Below are 23,079 nucleotides of genomic sequence, written 5' to 3' on the forward strand. Positions count from 1 at the left end.
ATACTACAGGTATTATTGCTGACTGTCAATCCAGAAACCCAGATAATGTTGTGGGAACCTGGTGTTGTGTGATTTTTAACTTTGTACACCCCAGTCCAACACCGGCATCTCCGAATCTTTACATTTTGTTAGCAGGCTTGCTGTGAATCACTTTAAACTAGGAACTTTGGTGAATATTCTGATAATGTGGCTTTGAACTTCCCCTGCTTCTTATCAACTTTAGCACATATCATGGTCAGTTGCCTTTCTCATACAATTAAACTATCTTCTCAACAGAGATTTGTCTCTTTAACAGCAAGCTGTTTTGAACACATTCCACTAAGAACTTAAAGGTAGTCTCATGCCCTTTAGCAAACATTATTATTGTTAGCTATATGTTCTCCCTGTAGATTACTTTGCTTGCTGACTGTTCAAGCACAATAGGCCTTATCAACCGTTCACTGCTTTTTATCATGTCAAGTCACTGATAATATTATTAATTGCTCATCATGGATTAATTAGCTCTGTGAGTTGGTTTACTTAGTGCTAAAGCACATTACCAGTCATAGTAACAAACCAGTTGATTTCAATGTGTGTTGATCACAAATCCAAAACCCAACTTCATGTTACGGCTGTAAAAAACTTTGGTTTGGCCACATTTGGAATACTGCATACAGTTCTGGTCGCCATATTACCAAAAGGTTGTGGATGCTTTGGAGAAGGTGCAGAGGAGGTCCACCAGGATGTTGCCTGGTATGGAGGGTGCTAGCTATAAGGAGACTTTGAGTAGACTAGGATTATTTTCATTAGAAAGACTGAGGTTGAGGGGGAACCTGATTGAGACCTAGAAAATCATGAGAGGTGTAGACAGGGTGGATAGCCAGAACCTTTTTCCCAGAATGGAGGACTCAATTACTACGGGTCACGAGTTCAAAGTAAGAGGGGAAAAGTTTAAGGGAGATATGCAAAGAAAGTTCTTTATGCAGAGGGTGGTGGATGCCTGGAATGCGTTGCCAGAGGAGGTGGTAGGAGTGGGAAGGATAGCGTCATTTAAGATGTATCAACAGATATATGAATAGGCAAGATGCAAAGGGTTACAGATGATTAGAAAATAGGCAGCAGGTTTAGATAGAGGATCTGGATTGGTGCAGGCTTGGTGGGCCTGTGCTGTAATGCTCTTTGTTCTTTGTTCTTTTGTTCCAACAAATACCAGGCAGAGTCGTGACTCAGCACAAGGTGAGTTCAAGTGGACTCTCCTAAAGGCAAGGTAAACATGTAACATTCAGTATATGCTGATTTTATTCTGATCATAATGATAATGCTAAAATGGCTGAAATTTCATTTAATCCATTAATATTGTGCTTAATGAGCAGGTAATGATGCCATCCCGGGTGCAGATTGTTTATAATTACATTGGTAATGTATTGCAGGTAGCTTATTAGCCGAGGTGACCTGAAGGTCAATCCTCTATCTATTTAATTATGTAATAAATGAAGTGTGGAAATTATTGAAATGACCTAGCAGACGCGAGGTAGTAGGCAGCTTGCACTCTAAGAAATATTTCGAGGAGATTGACAGTGATTGATTGCCTGTGGCTGCAAATGCTGAAATAGTAACAATTTGTGCGACATTGACTAGTCTTAACAGAACTTGGAGCCAGTTGCAAAATGATAATTATACTCCGCCTGAAATGTCTGACAAAAAGAGACAAATTGATTTACATATTGCAGTGCTTGTGCATTCAAGACCTAACCGCCTTTTAGGAGGGAATAGTACTAGAAAGGATATGGGGTGATAGGTGGGCTGCCTTGATGGTTCAGTACTCAGCCAGACAAATCAGTTTAGTTCCAGCTCTAATCACCATCGCCCTATGTTTTTCGTGATATTTTAAAGTAAGTTGATTTGGATTAAATTCAACACCCCGATGGTGATTCCTGATTAGCTTTAGAAGGTAGGGATGTCAGGTGAGGACAGGACCGCCCTTGTTATTTTCTCACAGTTGGATCGCTGACTGTAACTTGTTGCTTATGCTAGCTGTTTGGGGAAAAAAAGTCCACTTGGGTAAAATTGCGTGAATGTTTTTAAAGTCTATTCTATCATGGAATCCATCACACAAGCCAACCTTCCATCCATTAACTCCATTTATTCTTCTTCCTGCCTCAGAAAGCCAACATAATTAAAGACCCTTCCCACACCGGTTATAATCTCTTCCAACCTCTTCCATCGGGCAGGAGATACAAACGCTTAAACACATGTACCAACAGATTCAAGAACAACTTCTTCCCTGCTGTTATTAGACTTCTGAATAAACTTCTCAAATTTCAAATTTAATGTTGATCTCACTCTTTGGGCACGTTCTCTACAGCCCGAACATTTTATTCCTCACTCTGTTCTATTACCCTAATGCACTTTGTAGGGTATGATCTGCCTGTACTGCGCACAAAACAAACATTTTCACTGCACCTAGGTACATGTGATAATAATAATTCAAATCAAATCAAATCAAAAAGGAATGTGAGATTCAATGACAAGACCAACACTTTTTGTCCATTGCTAGTTACCCGTGAACTGAATGGCTTGCTAGGCAATTTCAAAGGACAGTTAAAAGTCAACCATGGCGCTGTGGGCTCTAGACTCTGTAGGCAAAAATGAGGACTGCAGATGCTGGAAATCAGAGTCTAGACGAGAGTGGTGTTGGAAAAGCACAGCAGGTCAGGCAGCATCCGAGGAACTGGAAAATTAACGTTTTGGGCAAAAGCCCTTCATCAGGAATTCCTGATTTTCCTGCTCCTCAGATGCTGCCTGACCTGCTGTGCTTTTTCAGCATCACTCTAATTTAGATTCCAGAGTCTGTAGGCCTGACCAGGTAACTTCCTACAAATGGATCCCCCCACCAGAGATATATTTCCCTCCCCACCCTATCCATTTTCCATAAAGACCGTTCCCTCTGTGACTCCTTCGTCACCAACCCACCCTCCCCTCCCGGCACCTTCCCCTGCCATTGCAAAACCTGAAGCCACACTTGCCCCCCACACCTCAGTACAAGGCCCCAAAGGAACCTTCCACATCCATCAAAGTTTCAACTGTACTTCCACACGTCATTTACTTTATCCGTTGCTACTGATGCAGTCCCCTATACATTGGGAGACAGGACTCCTACTCGCAGAGCACTTCAGAGAACATCTCCTGGACACCTGCACCAATCAACCCCACTGTCCTGTGGCCGAACACTTCAACTTCCCCCTCCCACTACACCAAGGACATGCAGGTCCTGGGTCTTCTCTATTGCCACTCCCTAACAACCCATGCTTGGAGGAAGAACGCTTCATCTTGCGCCTCGGGACCCTCCAACACTATGGCATCAATGTGAATTTCACCAGTTTCCTCATTTCCCCTCCCCCCACCTTATCCCAGATCCAACCTTCCAACTCGGCACCACCCTCATTACCTGTCCTACCTGTCCATCTTCCTTCCCATCTATTCACTCCACCCTCCCCTCTGACCTATCACTATTACTCCCACTTCTATCTACCTATCGCACTCTCAGCTACCTTCACCCCCCAGCCCCACCCTCCCCTCCCATTTATCTCACCACCCACTCGGCTCTCAGCCTCATTCCTGATGAAGGACTTTTGCCTGAAACATTGACTCTCCTGCTCCTCGGATGCTGCCTGACCTGTTGTGCCTTTCCAGCACCACACTCTCAACAGGTAACTTCCTTCCCTAGGGAGCATTAGTGAATGGATGGGTTTTTATGACAATTACGGTTACCATTACTGAGACTAACTTTCAATTCCAGATTTTATTAATGAAAAGTAAATTCCACCATTCTGCCATTAGCCTGGGTCTCTAGATTATTAGTGACATTACCATTGTGCGGCCATTTTCCACAACAGTAGAAGTAGTGAAGGTCTTCTGGAGGAGAGTGTAAATTTGGAAAAGAAAATTCAACTGTTTGTTTTGGTTACTAAGCAAGAATGAAATAGCTTCATCGTGGAGATCATAGACGCTTGTATGTTTAACAATGAAGTGCAAAAATAAATGATTTTTTAGACTAAAGCTTATTGTTAAATCTATTTCATAATGTTTGCAGTGCCCTATTTTACCCATGCCCTGGACTATATATTGTTTTCTTTTCAATTTCCTTTCAGTTTATTGGTATTTATTTTTAAAATCCATTTGGCCCTGCCCACCATTTCTGTTTCATGCTACAGAGATGACAGCCAGCCTTTGGACCTACTGAGTTGACTTCATGGCTAATTGATAGCTGTGAAAATGTCTCACCCTGTTCCAAAGCTATTTTACCTGCAGAAGGCCCACACTAGGTCTATGCTGCAGCAGCTTTTATTAATTTAGTTGGTGTTTGGCAAGAATCCTCCTTTTTGTGAGTCAACTGTGTATATCCATGGCATTCCTGGCTTCTCAAACTCAGCTTCCCTACCCCCCACCCACCCCCGCTGAGAAAAAATGCTCATTGGAGGAGCCTGTCGGGCTGACCCTTGCTAAAATCCTGCCACTTGTCTGGCTGCAGTGACTATTTCCATTGGCCACCAACTATAGACTTCATCATGGCTAGTCCTCTCACTTGGTACTGTTGGAAACATGGCTACCAGCCATCCAATTGACCAAAAGCTCTCTCAGGTGGGACTATTTGGCCTTGAGGGGCTGAAAGGTGGGCAGTGGGATAGCCACGTGTTGCATTTTGCAAGCTCCCTGTCCCAATCCCATCTTCAAAGCTGCCAATGTAAAATCCAGTCCCTTGTGTACCAGCTCCAGACTCTTTCTTTCCCATTTCTTATGATTTGGAAATAATTAGTATCAGCAAAAACAAGTAGAAATGGGCTGCTACTGCGACACTACAACTAGTATACTTTTGCATGCTGTATTGCAAACTCTCACTCCTGATGAAGGGCTTTTGCCCGAAACATGAATTCTCCTCCTCCTTGGATGCTACCTAACCTGCTGTGTTTTTCCAGCACCACACTCTCAACTACTTTTGCATGCTAGTTGACTCTTTCCAAAGATTGAAAAATAAAGCATTTTTAACAATGTAAAACCTAACTGAAAGGCCCAGGTGTATGAATTTAGTTATGAATTGATATACAAAACGTACAGTGAAGAATTGGCAGGCCATTTTACATTCGGTTCATTTTTTTGATCACTGCTCCTGTCTAATTTCACCCCCTCTCTCCTACACCCATTGTGTAGTTTACCATCAAGGCTAAGAGTATCCTGTGAGATAAAAGGCTAGAAATTCATGTTAAAACCAAGACTGGTATGGCTTAAACAGACTAAAGACTTGAGAGATGAGGAAGGCTGATGGAGTTGAGGGGATCCACAGTTTTGGAAAATGTGGGAAAGAAGTGTTAAATTAGAGACATTACACTCTAATTTGATTTCAGTATGGACTTCGGAAGCAGGAAGATTAAAATGATGGTTTAATCATTCCCAGACAGCTAACTTTTAAAGATTGGTTCACACCCTGTATAAAGTCAAAACCCTGTTGCAGTGCCTTTCCATGGTTGGCTGACAATACTCAGTTCATTTCAGAGAATTCAATTAAGTTGCATGTGCTTCTCATTGACACAGAATGCTTCAGCAAATCAAATTGGAAAATTATTAAAATGTCATGCTTTTGAATCAGTTTGCATTCATTGTTTCAAATTATTATTAAGGCCTGTGACTTATTACACTCAGTTTAAAACAAACATGTCAGAAGATCACAGAAATCCACAATCTAACAGAAAATTGAGGGCAAATGTCAAATTGAAGTTTCAAATTTAGACGTTCCATTAGTTTATTGTTTAAAATAGTGTCTTGTCAAAAAGACCTAATTGGCTTTAATAGGATTGTTGAGAGTTTTTGCTTGTCCAAGTCAATTAGAAGTCCAAATTGCCATTTGGAAGTGATTGGAGTGACAGTGGCTTGACCTGTGCATTTACAGATCATTACTATTCCCAATTATTGTGGAGAGATTTGGGAAGGTCTAAGCATCAAAAGGGATATGCGTTGAAGGGATAGCTTTCACCCTTTGTAGTAGATAGTGCCATAGCACCATGAAGTTGTCAAGCATTTTGTTTCTTTAACTGATTTTTCTCCTTTGGAAACAATGTAGGTTCTTGACATTTATGTTTAAAAGTGTAGTTACAACTTCATGTTTTACTCAAATGTTTTGAATTGTTACACTCACTAACAATTCAGTATTTGAAACATGAGTCATTGTACAAAAGCAATGTGATCATGACCTTGTAACCCATTCCACAAAATCATTCCCTTCAATTCCAATAGTCACATTTTGTACCGCTTAAAACACACTTTGATTTGCCAAACCTGACCACAGTCCTGACTCTACAATCAAGGTGATTCCATTTATCAACAATGAACTCATAATGTTTTGAATAAAGTGAACTCCAGTCAGCTAAATATAAATTGTCTGTATCTTTCATAAAGAAAACTTCCTCAGATCCAAGATATAGGAGCAATGTGCGTAATACACAATGATATCAAAGTTGAAAAAATAAGAAAAGATAGATTAAAATAAAAACAGGTTTAACCCAGACATGAGTTTTAAAAGCTTCTAAATTTTAAAAGTAATGGGAGACAAGGGAAATTTGAAATTCCTGATGATGATGCTGAGAGTTTGGATTTTAACGGATGACTGTGGTGTGTGAAATCGTGCACTGTGAGCCAAGAAGAAGGGACATTTGTGGATGAAAATGTTCAGTCCCTGCTTAGGATGCTCATTATACATTTTTTTTCTGTTCATTTCTAATTGGTTGTATTTCTAGCAAAGGGATTAGGTTTTAATTTTTATCAGAAATTGACTTTCTTGAGTGAGGTTAATTTAGTCCTCTACTTCAATGTTATATCAGACCACTTTCTCTGATCATTATAGAATATAGGGTAAGGGTAGATCTGTTTCTTAACTTATGTAAGATATAGATATTTGATGCTAAATAGAGTGGCAGCTTGAGTCATTGAAACATGAGATGGATATTGGACCACTGCCTGATGTCTGATGGAAACGATAAGATGATGGTTGAGGTGGAGGTGAGTTCGCCAATTGTTTGAGGCATTTTTGGGTTGTGAAGATTTGTATTGTGAGTGAGGTCAAGTGTAATGGTGTGGATGGATCTTCCGCTTGGACTTTTTTTTTAATTGCAATTTAACAATTCTTCTATCTATTATCAATTCTTCTCAAAACATGCAAATTATCTATTCTGTGTATTCAGAAATATGCCTTAAATGGCCACACAACATTTCTGACACCCTAACCTTTAACCTCATTTGCCAATTCACTTTAGTTGGCTGTAATATATTGCCCTTGTAATTGTCCTTAAGGTTAAAATGCTTGTCTTGAACCCACTCCTCTCTACTTCAAATTGAATGTGTACACTAAAAGTGTTATAAATAAGTATCGAGTTTCACAAAAAGTATAATATTTCACAGAGCTTGGTAGCTGGTCAGACGTTTGGGCAGAATATAAGAAACAGCAAAAAAATGACTAAAAGATTAATTAAGAAAAAGCTGTTTATGAGGAAGCCTACAAAAAAATTAAAATGTAGTACGAGTCTCTACAGATATTTAGCAAAGAGTTAATAAAGTGAATATTGCTCCTGTTGAAAGTAAGTCTGGGAATTAATGATTGAAAATAAGGAGATGGCAGATGAACTGAACAGGTAGTTTTCAATGTATTTCACTATAAAAGTAGCATCCAAGAATTATCTGTAAATTAGGAAATAAGAGGAAGGAACTAAAGAAAACTACAGTAACCAAGAGATAGTGAACATATTGTTGGAGTCTGTCAAGTCCCTGAGTCCTGATGAACTTCATTCTTGGGTTTAAAAGAAGTGACTAGTGAAATAGTGAGTTGATACATCATGTCTAATTTTACAAAATTTCTGAGATTTGTGGAATGTTCTATTAGACTGGAAGATATCAAATCTAACTGCTTTACTCAAAAAGGAGGAAACAGATTTGGATACTACAGACCAGTTAGGATAACATCTGTCACAGGGAAAACATTAGAACCTGTTATGAAAGATGTTATCGCAGGGAACTTGGGAGACTTCAAGGTAATCAAGCAGAGTCAACATGGTCTTGTGAAAGGGAAATCATGTGTTATGAATTTGTCGGGCTTCCTTGAGGAAGTTATGTGCTATGGATAAAGAGAGCTGGTGAGTGTGTGAACTTTAAATTTCCAGAGAACATTTGATCAAGTGCCATGTCAAGGGTAATGTGCAAAGTAAAGACTGGTATTCAATGGAGTAATATTTTGGCATGGATGAAAGAGTGGCTAGTTAACTTGAAACAGTACACATAAAGGTGTCTTTTTCTGATTGACAAAATTTAATGTGTGTTGCGTGCCAGGGATCAGTGCTAGGAGTGCACCATTTTCAAATTATATAGAAAGGGAGGAGAGGTGTGGTTGTTGAATTTGTTGATAATACAAAATAAGTATAAAAATCAGTTATGAAGTTGACATAAGGAGACTACATAAGGATATAGATATGCCATAATGCCGCATAATGTCAGAAAATGTGCAATTTTCCATTTTTGCAGGAAGGACAAAGAAACAGGAGGATGCAAAAGATCTCGGTTTCACAGTGTGTGCTTAAGAGATTGCTGCCATTACCTTCTTGAAGTATTAGAAATCACAAAACCTACCTGGCCTAATGTAGTTGAGGAGAATCACTTCCTGATCTAACTCAAAGAAGCTCTTGGAGTTAACAAAATATAATTTGTTACATGTTAGCAATTAGTTATAGGTAGCTATTCAGCCCATCAACACCACTGACTCATCCCACTCCACCCACCCTATCCATTGCATTTCCCATGGCTAATCCACATAGCCTACACATCCCCGGACACTATGGGCAATGTAGCATGGCCAATCCACCTAACCTGCACATCTTTGGATTGTGGGAGGAAACTGGAGCGCCTGCAGGAAACCCACACAAACAGGGAGAACATACAAACTCTACACAGATAGCTGTCTGAAGATGGAATCAAACCAGGGTCCCTGGTGCTGTGAGACAGCAGTGCTAACCACTGAGCCACTAAGCTACCCCTGATATGATAGAAACTTTGAGGTCCAGATGTTAGGCCTCCCTCCTTCAAGATCCTAAGCTGTTCTGCCCACAACTCATATGACATTATCCTGGAGTGGTGCTCATGTGCTTCTTTAGTGTTAACCCTTTCATATTCGTAAAGAAGAATTAACCTTATTTCACCCACTCTAAATGATCTTATATCATTTCCCTCTCCCTATTATAACATTCAACAAATTCAACCCCAAGGTTGCCATTTCCACTGCTTTCTCCAGGGATCTTCCAGTATATCTATGACTCTTTTTGTGGACTTTTTGATATTGATCCAAAGTGTGACCTTTACCTAGCTTGTTCCTGTGGTCCATGTCCTCTTTTGCAGATTGATTTAGTCATTCTCAATACCGTTTTGTGTCTTATTTATGAAAAGTGTGATATTTATAAAATTGCCTCACAGAGACATACTGTCAAGGCCTTGTAGTCTGATTTTCTAATTATCGTCATACCTGAGACCTTCAGTACTGGTGCCTGTTGAAGTGGTTTTTTTTGTCAATGCTTCAATGTCTTCATTGTATGTCGGTGACAGAACTGCATCCAGTGCTCAAGTCTAACTGAACAGTATTTAGCTTGATCATGCCTTCTTCTGACTTGTCTTCTCATGTTTTGGCTATGTTATTCAATGTTTCATTAGCTGTTTTGATTGCTGCTGGAGATTTTGACCATTGAGCCTCCTCAACTCCAATGCCTCTTTCAACTTTAGCTTTGGCATTATCAGCATGGACCACTGTTTATTTTACTAATTCTCCCTTAGTCTTCATTGTACCTTATATTTATATTGGTTTTAAATTTCATCTGTCGTTTCTCACACTTGCATATTTTGTCTAGACCTCAGTGTAGCTGCTGAACTGTCTCCTCTGATTCCGCTGTCTCTCCAAGTTTGGTACCATTTGCAAATTTGTTCAATCTGCATTTGTTTTGGGAGTTTAGATTATTGATGTGAATTAGAAATAGTGTTGGTCCATCATGGAGCATTTCACTTGGTGCTTATCCCACCAGCCTGGTCCTAAAGTGATTTGTCCAGAAGTGCCCAATAGTACCCTTGAAACTGGTTAATTCTCCTGATTTGTATCACTGCCCGTGGTGCAAGACATTGCCTCTGCCTCTGACTGATATCCCATATAACTATGCAGTTAAGTAAATATGAAGGGTTGACTGTAAGCACACTCAGTGCCATATTTTATTATTGCTCCAACATGCTGTATCATTATAACATTCCAGTCTTAGAACTTTGACAACAACATCATTTTTGCAGCTGTCCTTGCATAACCCAGCACCAAGCGTTGTTTCCTGTGATTTGGAAGCTGGATAAATATCTAACCGCACATCAGCTCTCCTCTTCTCTAATCTATGTTACACATAGTATTGATTGTCTTTAATACTGGCAGAAGAGAAGATGATTATTCTAAGAAAACATGAGTGGTATTTCCAGCCTGCATGCAGGCAGAAAACTAATGGCTTTGAATCGGTTGCACATTATCCACTGTATAAGGCACAGTAGACCATTACTGAGCATTCGGGACTTTAACTATCAGTCACCGTGCTAATATGCAGACTCACTGATCAACATGAAAGTTTCAATGATGTGAAAGGAATTGACAAAGCTGGTTGTTCACCATGGCAATCAGTTCAAATACCATAATAGGGGATGTGGTAGCGCAGTATTAGTATCCCTGGTTTAATAAACCAGAACCACAGGCAGATGTTCTGGGATCATGGGTTTATCTCACATCCATGGCAGATAGCAAAATTTGAATTCATAACAAAAAAGATAGATGTGGAATAAACTGAGAACCAAATGATGACCATGTAACCATTGTTGATTGTTGGAAAAATCCATCGAGTTCACTGATGTCCTTTAGGCAAGAAAAATCTGCTGTCCTTCCCTGTTCTGGCCTTGCATGTAAACTCTAGACCCACAGCAATTTGGTTGACTATTAACAGCCCTCTGGGCAATGATGGATGGACAAATGCTGGCTTGTCCACATCCAGTGAACAATTTTTTTTAAAAAAGCATCCAGGAAAAGAAGGAAAGTACCGTAGCAATGTTTCATTTTTATTTTCTTAATTTTTGGGATGTGGGTGTCGCTGGCTGGCCAGTATTTATTGCCCATCCATAGTTGCCTTTGAGAAGGTGGTGGTGAGCTCCCTTCTTGAACCATTGCAGTACACTTGCTGTGGGTTGACCCACAATGAAGTGAGGGAGGGAATTCCAGGATTTTGTCCCAGTGACACTGAAGGAATGATGATATGTTTCCAAGTCAAGATGGGGAGTGGCTTGTAGGGGACCTTGAAGGTGGTGGTGTTCTCATATATCTGCTGCCCTTGTCCTTCCAAATGGAAGTGCTTGTGGGTTTGGAAGGTGCTGTCTGAGGATCTTTGGTGAATTTCTGCAGTGGATCTTGTAGATAGTACGCCACTGCTACTGAACATTGTTGGTGGAAGGAGTGGATGCTTGTGGATGTAATGCCAGTCAAGTGGGCTGCTTTGTCCTGGATAGTGTCAAGCTTCTTGAGTGTTGTTGGAGCTGCCCCCATCCAGACAAGTGGGGAGTATTCCATCACGCTCCTGACTTGTGCCGTGTAGATGGTGGACAGGCTTTGAGGGTTCAGGAGGTAAGTTACTCTCCGCAGCGACTGACCAGATGGTAGACTCATAGTCATAGGACTATACAGCACAGAAACAGACTCCTCAGTGAAAGTTGTCCATGCTGACCAGATATCCTAAATTAATCTAGTCCCATTTGCTAACATTTGACCCATATCTCTAGGCCTAAACTATTCATGTACCCATCCAAATGTTATAATTGTGCCAGCCTCCACCACTTCCTCTGGCAGCTTATTCCATACACACATCACCCTCTGTATGAAAATGTTGCCCCTTAATTCCCTTTTAAATCTTCCCTTTCTTATCTTAAACCTATGCCCTCTAATGTTTGACTTCGCTACCCCAGGGAAAAGACCTTGGCTCTTCACCCTATCCATGCCCTTCATGATTTTGTAAACTTTGATTAAGTCACCCCTCAGCCTCCATGCTTCAGGGAAAATAACCCCAGCCTATTCAACCGCTCTCTTTTACTCAAAATCTTGGAAATCTTTTCTGAACCCTTTCAAATTTCACAACATCCTTCCTATAGCAGAGAGACCAGAACTGAATGTAATATTTCAAAAGTTCCCCAACTAATGTCCTGCACAGCTGCAAAATGACCTCCTAACTCCTATACTCAATGCATTGACCAATAAAGGCAAACATACCAAATGCCTTCTTCACTATTCTTTCTACCTGCGTCTCTACTTGCAAGGAACTATGAACCTACACTCCAAGGTCTCTTTTTTTCAGCATTAACTGTATAAGTCCTGTCTGATTTGCAGTACCTCACATTTATCTAGATTAAACTCCATGTGCCACTCCTCTGCCCACCAGCCCATCTGAACAAGGTCCTATTGTACTCTGAGATAACATTCTTGGCTGTCGACTACATTGCCAATTTTGGTGTCTCCTGCAAAGTTATTAACCATACCTCCTGTGTTCACATCCAAATCATTTATATAAATGACAAAAAACAGTGGACCCAGCACCGATGCTTGTGGCACATGTTGGTCACAGGTCTCCAGTCTGAAAAGGCCACCACTACCCTCTGTCTCCTACATTCAAACCAGTTCTGTATCTAAATGGCTAGTTCTCTCTGTATTCCATGTGATCTAACATTGCTAACCAGTTTACCATGTGAAACCTTATCAAACGCCTTACTGAAGTCCACATAGATCGCGTCCATTTCTGTTTCCAGCAGCAGGAAGAGTGGGAGCTTGGACCAGGGGCATGTCAGGGAAGGTGAGTCACTGATTTAAAACTTTAAGCAGCTGCAGCACCTCAGAGCAGAGGTTTTTGGGAAAGGAGAGACTTTTTTTCCCCTTTAGCTATATAAATGAGTGTTTTCTAAACCCAAGACCTTACCCTTGAAGGGCCTCCCACCCAAGCACCTCCTCTAACCTTAAACACCAAGGATACATCAGGTAAGCTTCTCTTCTTTTTTTCACTTTTTGATAAAGGACTAGCACGTCTGGCAGTGCAGGGAGAGGAATGTTCCTCCTACATGATGTTTGAGGTGAGGGACACCAGTAGTGTCCCAGCCAAGTACATCTGCAGGAAGTGCACTCAACTCTTGCTCCTCCAAAACTGCATAATGGAACTGGAATGGGAGCTGGATGAACTTCAGATCATTCAGGAGGCAGAGTCTGTGATAGAAAAGAGTTACAGGGAAGTAGGCACTCCTAGGCATGAAGAAAGCTGACTAACTGTTAGAAGGGGGAAAAAACAGTCAGTGCAGGGATCCCCTGTGGTCGTTCTCCTGAAAAATAAGTATACCGATTTGGATACTATTGGGGGGATGACTTACCAGGAGTATGCAGTGGGGCCCAGGTCTCTGGCACAGAGTCTGCCCCTCTTGCAAAGAAGGGAAGGGGGAAAGTAGGAGAGTGTTAGTCAATGGGGACTTAATAGAGGCTCAGATAGAAGGTTGTTGGGAACGAAAGACACTCACGGTCAGTGCGTTGCCTCCCAGGTGCCAGGGTCTGTGATGTTTCGGATCGTGTCTTTGGAGCCCTGAAGGGAGAATTTGACCAGCCCCAAGTCCACATAGGTACCAACAACATAGGTAGAAAGAGGGATAGGGATGTAAGGCAGGATTTCAGGGAGCTAGGGTGAAAGTTGAGAGCTAGAACAGAGTTATTATCTCTGGATTGTTACCCATACCTTGGAATAGCAAGGCAAAGAACAGGGAGAGATATCAGCTGAACACGTAGCTGCATCGATGCTGCAGGAGGGAGGGTTTCAGGTATATGGATAATTCTCGAGAATGTGGGATCTCTACAAACAGGATGGTTTTCACTTGAACCACAGGGGTTCTAATATCCTGGGTGGGAAATTTACTGGTGCTATTCGGGTGGGTTTAAACTAGCTCAACAGACTGATGGGAACCTGAGGTGTAGTTCCGGTACACAGGAGGATGAGAGTAGGGAGGACCTGGACAGGATTTCACGGTCACAGGAGTGTGCTGGCAGACAGCAAGCTGGTTTGAAGTGTGTCTACTTCAGCGCCAGGAGTATTCGGAAGAAGGTAGGTGAGCTTACAGCATGGACAGGTACCTGGGACTTCGTTATTGTGCCTATTACTGAGATACGGCTAGAGAATGGTCAGGAATGGATGTTGCAGGTTGCAGGGTTTAGATCTTTCATTAAAAATAGACAAGGCAATATAAGAGAGGGAGGTGTGGCCTTGTTAGTCAAGGATGGTATAACGGTGGCTGAAATAATTTTTGATGAGGACTTGTCTAATGAGCTGGTATGGGCTGAGGTTAGAAACAGGAGAGGAGAGGTCACACTGCTGGGAGTTTCTTTAGGCCTCCACAAACTTCCAGGGCTGTGGAGGAGAGGATTGGCCAATTGATTCTGGGCGGGAGTGAAAGGAACAGGGTGGTCATTATGGGAGACTTTAACTTCCCCAACATTGACTGGAAATGCTACAACTCTACTGCGTCAGATGGATCAGTTTTTGTCCAATGTGTCCAGGAGGGTTTCCTGACACAGATGCCAAAGGGCCAAGAAGAGGGGAGGCCACACTGGATCTGGTGCTTGGTAATGAGGAGAAAGTGAGGACTGCAGATGCTGGAGATCAGAGCTGAAAATGTGTTGCTGGAAAAGCGCAGCAGGTCAGGCAACATCCAGGGAACAGGAGAATCGACATTTCGGGCATAAGCCCTTCTTCAGGAATGAGGAAAGTTTGTCCAGCAGGCTAAGATAAAAGGTAGGGAGGAGGGACTTGGGGGAGGGGCGTCGGAAATGTGATAGGTGGAAAGAGGTCAAGGTGAGGGTGATAGGTCAGACTGGGGTGGGGGCGGAGAGGTCAGGAAGAAGATTGCAGGTTAGGAAGGCGATGCTGAATTCGATGGATTTGACTGAGACAAGGTGGGGGGAGGGGAAATGAGGAAACTGGTGAAATCCGAGTTCATCCCTTGTGGTTGGAGGGTTCCTAGGCGGAAGATGAGGCGCTCTTCCTCCAACCGTCGTGTTGTTGTGGTCTGGCGATGGAGGAGTCCAAAGACCTGCATATCCTTGGTGGAGTGGGAGGGGGAGTTGAAGTGTTGAGGAACAGGGTGGTTGGGTTGGTTGGTCCGGGTGTCCCAGAGGTGTTCTCTGAAACGCTCCGCAAGTAGCCGGCCTGTCTCCCCAATATAGAGGAGGCCACATCGGGTGCAGAGGATGCAATAGATGATGTGTGTGGAGGGGCAGGTGAATCTGTGGCGGATATGGAAGTTTCCTTTGGGGCCTTGGAGGGAGGTGAGGGGGGAGGTGTGGGCGCAAGTCTTGCACCTCCTGCGGTTGCCTCATCTTCCACCTAGGAACCCTCCAACCACAAGGGATGAACTCGGATTTCACCAGTTTCCTCATTTCCCCTCCCCCCACCTTGTCTCAGTCAAATCCATCGAATTCAGCACCGCCTTCCTAACCTGCAATCTTCTTCTTGACCTCTCCGCCCCCAGCTGAAACTTTATTGCTGGAACAGCACAGCAGGTCAGGCAGCATCTAGGGAACAGAAGATTCGACGTTTCGAGCACATGCCCTCCGCCCCCACCCCAGTCTGACCTATCACCCTCACCTTGACCTCTTTCCACCTATCACATTTCTGACGCCCCTCCCCCAAGTCCCTCCTCCCTACCTTTTATCTTAGCCTGCTGGACAAACTTTCCTCATTCCTGAAGAAGGGCTTATGCCCGAAACGTCGATTCTCCTGTGCTTGGTAATGAACCAGGCCAGGTGTTTGATTTAGTGATAGGTGAGCACTTTGGAGAGAGTGACCATAATTCAGTTATATTTAGTTTGGCAATGGAAAGGGATAGATACATGCCACAGGGCAAGAATTATAGATGGGGGAAGGGCAATTATAATGCAATTAGGCAAGACTTAGGAGGCATAGAATGGGGTAGCAAAATGCAGGGGATGGGGACAATTGAAATGTGGAGCTAATTTAAGGAACTGATATTGTGTGTCTTTGATAGTATGTCCCTGTCAGGCAGGGAGGAAGTGAGAAGGTAAGAGAACCATGGTTTACTAAAGAAATTGTATCTCTTGTGAAGTGGAAGAGGGAGTCTTATGTGACGTTGAAATGAAATGGTTCAGATGAGGTGATGGAGAGTTACAGAGTAGTGAGGAAGAATTTAAAGAGGGAGTTAAGAGCAAGGAAGGGACATGAGCAGCCTTTAGCAGGTAGACGAAAGGAGAACTCTAAAGCTTTCTATAGCTTTGTGAGGAATAAAAGAATGACTAATAGGGCCTGTCAAAGACAGAAGTGGGAAATTGTGTGTAGATCCTGTGGAAATCGGAGGAGTGCTAAATGAATATTTCTCATCTGTTTTCACTCAGGAAAAGGAGACTATTGCAGAAGAGAAAACTGAGATACGGGCTATTAGACTTAAAAAGATTGAGGTTAGTAAGGAGGAGGTGTTATCAATTCTAGAAGGTGTGAAAGTAGATAAGCCCCCCTAGGTTGGATAGGATTTTTCTGAGAATTCTCTGGGAAGCTGGGGAGGAGATGGCGGAGCCTTTGGCTTTTATCTTTAAGTCGTCATTGTCTACAGGTTTAGTACCAGAGGACTGGAGGATTGCAAATGTTGCACCCTTGTTCAAGAAGAGCAGGAGAGGTGACCCAGGTAATTATAGACCAGTGAACTTTACGTTTGTTGTAGGAAAAGTTTTGGAAAGAATTATAAGAGATAGGATTTATAATCATCTCGCAAGCAACAATTTAATTGGAAATAGTCAAAATGGATTCGTCAAGGGCAGATCTTGCCTCACAAACCTCATTGAGTTTTTTGAGAAGGTGACTAAGCATGTGGATGAGGCTAGGGCAGTTGATGTGGTGTACATGGAATTCAGTCAAGCCTTTGATAAGATTCCACATAATAGGCTATTGGAGAAAATGCAGAGGCATGGATTGAAGGTGATTTAGCAGTTTGGATTAGAAACTGGCTTTGTGAAAGAAGGCAGCGAGTGGTGGGTGATGGAAAATATTCAGCCTGGAATCTGGTTACTAGTGGTGTACCACAAGGATCTGTTTTGTGAACATTGCTGTTTGTCATTTGTATAAAAGACTCGGATGTTGGCATAGGTGGATGGGTTAGTAAGTTTGCAGATGATACTAAATTCGCTGGAGTAGTGGACAGTGTGGAAGAATGTTGCAGGGAGACTTGGATAAACTGCAGAATTGGGCTGAGAGGTGGCAAATGGTGTTCAATGCAGTTAATGTAAGATGATTCACTTTGGGAAGAATAACAGGAAGGCAGAGTACTGGGTCAATGGAAAGATTCTTGGTGGTGTGGATGTGCAGAGGGATCTTGGTGTCCATGTACATAGATCCCTGAAAGTTGGCACCCAGGTTGTTAGTGCTGTTAAGAAGGCATACGTTGAGTTAGAGGTGTTGAGTTCCGGAGCTGTGACGTCATGCTGCAATTGTACAAAACACTAGTGCAGTCTCACTTGAAGTATTGTGTGTCGTTCTGGTTGCCCCATTACAGGAAGGATGTGGAAGCATTTGAAAAGGTGCAGAGGAGATCTACTTGGATGTTGCCTGGTCTGAAGCGAAGGTCTTATGAGGAAAGGCTGAGGTACTTGCGTCTGTTCTCATTGGAGAGAGGAAGGCTAAGAGGGAATTTAATAGAGACATAGAAGACGATCAGAGGATTAGATAAGTTGGACAGTGAGAGTCTTTTTCCTAGGATGATGATGTCTGCTTGTACGAGGGAGCATAGCTGCAAATTGATAGGTTTAAGACAGATGTCAGAGAGTGGTAAGGGTGTGAAATTCCCTGCCTGCCAATGTAGTTAACTCAGCCACATTAGGGGCATTTAAACAGTCCTTGGATAGGCATATGGATGATGATGGGATAATGTAGGGGGATGGGCTTAGATTAGTTCACAGGTTGGCACAACATTGAGGGCCAAAGGGCCTGTCCTGCGCTGTATTGTTCTACATTCTATTACTTCAAAAAACTCAATCAAGTAAGTAACACATGATTTCCCACACAAAGCCATGTTGACTCTCCCTAATCAGCCTTCTCTTTCCAAATATATATAAGTCCTGTCCCTCAGAATTCCGTCCAACAACTTGTCCACCACCAATGTCAGGCTCCATGGAGTATAGTTCCCTGACTTCCTTACCACCTTTGCTAAATAGTGGCACCAAGTTAGCCAACCTCCAGTTTTCTGGCACCTCACCTGTGGCTATTAATTATGCAAATATCTCAGGAAGGGGCCTAGCAATATTTTCCCTAGCGTCCCTCAGAGGTCTCGGCTACACCTGATCAGGTACTGGGGATTTATCCACCTCAATGCATTTTAAAACATCCAGCACTACCTCTTGTGTAAAACAGACTATTTATTCTAAAAATAGAATAAACTATTAAAACAGACTAGTTCTCTAGCTTCCATAACCTTCACCATAGCAAACACTGATGCACGTTACTCATTTAGGATGACCCCCATCTCCAGCTGTTTCACAAATAGGTGGCCTTGCTCTAATGGGCCCAATTCTCTCCCTGGTAACCCTTTTGTCCTTTAATGTATTTGTAGAATCCCTTTGGATTCTCCTTATCCCTATTTGTCAAAGCTGTCTCATGTCCCCTTTTTGCCCTCCTGATTTCCCTCTTATGTATTCCCCTCCTGCCTTTATACTCTTCTAGGGATTCACTCGAACTCTGCTGTTTGTACCTGACATTTACTTCCTTCTTTTTCTTGACCAAAACGTCAATTTCTCTAGTCAGCCAGCATTCCCTACACCCACCCAGCTTTGCCTTTCACCCTCACAGGGACATACTGTCTCTGGAATATTGTTACCTAATTTTTTAAGGCTTCCCATTTTCCAACTATCCCTTTATTTGCGAAAATCTGCCCCCAATCAACTTTTGAAAATTTTTGCCTCATACTGTGAAAATTGGCCTTCCTCAAATTTAGAAGTTCAACTTTTAGATCTGATGTATCCTTTTCCATCACTGTTTTAAAACTAATAGAAGTATAGTCGCTGATCCCAAAGTGCTCTCCCACTGACACCTCAGTCACCTGCCCTGCCTTATTTCCCAAGAGTAGGCCAAGTTTTGTACCTTCTCTAGTAGGTACATCCACATACTGAATCAGGAAATATTCTTGTATACACTTAACAAATTCCCTTCCATCCAAACCCTTAACACCATGGCACTCCCAAGTTACGTTTAGAAACTTAACATTCTCTACCATAACCACCCTATTATTCCTACAGATAATTGGATCTCCTTACAAATTTACTTCTCAATTTCCTGCAGACTACTGGGGAGTCTGTAGTACAATCCCAACAAGGTGATCATCCCTTTCTTATTTCTCACTTCCACCCAAATAACTTCCGTGGACATTCCCTGGATATCCTCTCGAAATACAGCTGTACTGTTATTTCTAATCAAAAATGCCATTCCCCCTCCTCTCTTTCCCCTCTTTCTAACTTTCCTATAGCACCTAAACCTTGGAACATTAAGTTGCCAGTCCTGTCCATCCCTGAGCCACATTTCTGTAACTGCTATGATATCCCTGTTCCCCGTTCCCCACCATGCCCTGCGTTCATCTGCCTTACCTGTCAGACCTCTCGCATTGAAATAAATGCAGTTTATAGCCACTGTTTTTATGTGGTGAGTCCAGTTGAGTTTCTGATCAGTGATAATCCTCAGGATATAATAGTGGGGGATTCAGTGATGGTAATACTGCTTAATGTCAAAGGGCAGTGGGTAGATTATCTGTCTCGTATTGGTGATGGTCATAGTCTGGCTTGAACATGAACTGCTTCAGTATCTGAGGAGTCATGAATGGTGCTGAACATTGTGCAATCCATGATGAGCATCCCAACTTCTGACCTTATGATAGAGTGAAGGTCATTGGTAAAGCATCTGAAGATGGTTGGGCCTGGGGCATTATTCTGAGGAACTCCTGCAAAGGTGATCTGGAGCTGAGATGACTGACCTCCAACAACCACAACCATCTTCCTGTGTACCAGGTATGACTCCAACCATCGGAAACTTTGCCCCCAATACCCATTGACTTTAGTTTTGATGGTGCTCCTTGCTGCCACATTCGATTGATGCCACATTGTTGTCAAGGACTATCACTCCCATTTCATGAAGACTAATGAAAGCATTAGTGACTTAAACTAAATGATATTCTATCAGTGGAGAAATAATTAATACTAGTTGGCACGCATGTGGATCAATGTTGTATGACAATGGGAAGGGATTTGATGGTCTTAATGACCTTTATCTGTTCCTAAATGTTCTTACATTCTTGGTAAAGCCTGTGTTGTATTTATTCTTGGCACAGTCAAAGAGCAAGATGCCTAAGGTAGTGGAAGCTTTGCCTGCTAATGTGTTCCTGTAATAATCACAACTGCCCACCATACACTTCAACCATTAGGAAACATTCTGAATGCATAATATTGCATGCTATGGAATATGGAAATATAAGAAAAAGATTTTTGAAATATTTTATTTCTCAACACTGTGGTTCCATCCAGATGTTATGTGCTGAAGTCATAAATGTACTCATCTTTGAAGCAGCCCTTAACAACAGTATGGCTTCACCATCGCCACCTGTTCTTCTGATGATCTCATTCAAAAATGGAGTATGGGAAACTAGCCTTTAATTGTGCCCTTGACATTTCTTTCCTCTGACAGTAAGCATAATAAGATTTAATCAAACTGCCTGTGCTTTTTCTGGCAATTTTTCACTCAAGGCTCAATCATAGTCTCTCCATCTCCTACTTCCCAGGCACTATTCTGAAAGTAACCCTTTAATCTCTGTCATTGAACATCCAAACTAAATCAGCTTCCTCTATTTTTCATTGTGGTGTAAGATTACATTTCAAAGCTGCTGCTTAATTAAATCCCAATGTAACCCTGCAGTGTGGGAGCTAGTTAGAAAGGAGGTAGAAAGGAAAGAAAAAGATAGAGACAATTGAAAGGATAGAAGAGGTACATGGAAAGTGAAATAAATTGAGCATTTAAAGAAAACTAAATGTCATCATCAAACATCTATGAAGAATTTCACTGCAGTGATGGTCAAGCATTTTAAAGCTTCAGTTTTGTAATTACAATGAATATTTGTAAGTGTTATGGAACAATCTCCATGAACAGAGTTTTAGCTTTCTTCAATATTAGATCAGAATTATATTCCATGACTCAAAGGCAAACTGCACCCTGTGCAGACGAGATGATTTCAGGAGATCTATTGAATGATGTCTGGTGGTTAGTACATTGCTTGTTGCTATTCATAGTTTTGCAGACCAGATTCAAAGCCTAGTTTTAACTAATCATAAGAGCTCTAATTTAGCCAGAGTATCTCCAGAGCCCAAATTTCAGACGTCCCATCGCAAACCGAGCACCTGCTATTTTGTCAGGGGCTAAACGGGGCAGATTGTACTTTTCACATGTTCACAAAGGCATTCGCACAAGGTGAAGCATAAATTGTCTTCTGTCTTCAAACTGAATCAATTTTTGCCAAATATAACTTGTGGTCTTTACAGTTTTCCAGTGAGGTTGGATTCCTTTTCGAAGAGGCAAGGTATCTTTGTGGATATTTCCAGTGACACTTTAGGAGAGGGCAGGTGTTCTTTTGGGAGAGGGAATGTATTTTTATGTGGAAGTCGCTTCCTAATTGGGTTTACTATAACTGAATCAAATGTATGTAAAACAGATATCAAGGAAACTGTCAAAGTCATTGGAACTAATAACCTTCCAAGGCATTTCAATTTCTTGGCCTTTTTCTTTGAAAACGAAGTCTGCAGTAGAACAAAATATCAAGCTTGCTGTTTTTCTCTGTTCATTGACATCAGTTTGAGCATTATTAATCATAAGATTTATGATGCTCAACCTATCATTATCACAAAAGAGTGACTTAAAATTCAACATTTGATTGAGACCTCCACATACTTAAAGCATTTGACAAGGGGCAATGAATGCAGGTGCACATTTTTTTCAGGTGATTAAGTAGTTGATGAAAGATCCATGTAATAACTGGGCTTCTACCAATTAGGTTTTGTTTTAAAGAAAATCATTAATAGGTATTTGGATTTTTATCTTATTTTACCTCAGCCCGGGTATTGCAGTCTAACCATGGTGGATACTAAATGAGTTGCCATGTGTGATGAAAGAGCTAAGAGTAGTAACTGCAGATCTTTGTTGGCATACATTGGCACAAAGAGTTACAGAGGGCTACTGGGTTGGGTGGAAGGGGAAAAGGATGACATGGAGAGTATGGGTAGGGGCATGAGGTGACATGAGTAAGCATTGCTGGGGCATGGCCACTGTATGAAATATCAGGAGCGCTGGTAGGTCCTTTTGTTTTTATTATTTCACTAATAGCTATAACAATGTCGCAAATCATCCAAGTTAGCCTTTTCCCACCGCTCACCTCTGTTGTTACCAATGTCATTACCTCCACAATATTTTCAGGGTGATGAATCCAACAGCTGCTAACACTCACGTCTCTCACCCCCAAATCTGAACCAAAATTCAAATATCCAGGACACTTTCTCCCAGTCATTTTTGCAAAGCTGGGAATTTTCCAAATTCTGCGTCGTTGACCTGCGAACAAAAATTCAAGCTGTTGTAGAAATGAGAGCAGGCCTTGGAGGTGTGGTTTGTTGTTCAATTGCTTTTAGTGCTAATGAGAACAAAAATCATACTAAACTCCTGCCCCAGATTGCTTCCAGTGAATTGCAGTTATACAGGGCCTTGGTGATGCCACACCTAGAATATTGTGTGCAGTTTTGGTCTCCTTTTCTGAGGAAGGATGCGCTTGCTCTCGGGAGTGCAACAAAGGTTTACCAAGCTGATTCCGGGGATGGTGGGACTGACACATGAAGAGAGATTAACTAAGTTAAGATTGTTTCTGCTGGAGTTCAGATGAATGATGGGCAATCTGATCGAGACT

General features: G+C 41.9%; 1 protein-coding gene across 6 annotated transcripts in view; it reads left to right on the top strand.

The window, feature by feature from the left end:
- LOC122543507 (ciliary neurotrophic factor receptor subunit alpha-like) overlaps window positions 1-23,079 on the top strand; it is a 386,379-nt gene that overhangs the window by 147,178 nt on the left and 216,122 nt on the right. The window lies entirely within an intron of this gene.

This window comes from Chiloscyllium plagiosum, unplaced genomic scaffold (genome assembly GCF_037043375.1).
Source record: "Chiloscyllium plagiosum isolate Xiang-an unplaced genomic scaffold, Cpla_swu_hap1 HiC_scaffold_1, whole genome shotgun sequence".
Taxonomy (NCBI): Eukaryota; Metazoa; Chordata; class Chondrichthyes; order Orectolobiformes; family Hemiscylliidae; genus Chiloscyllium; species Chiloscyllium plagiosum.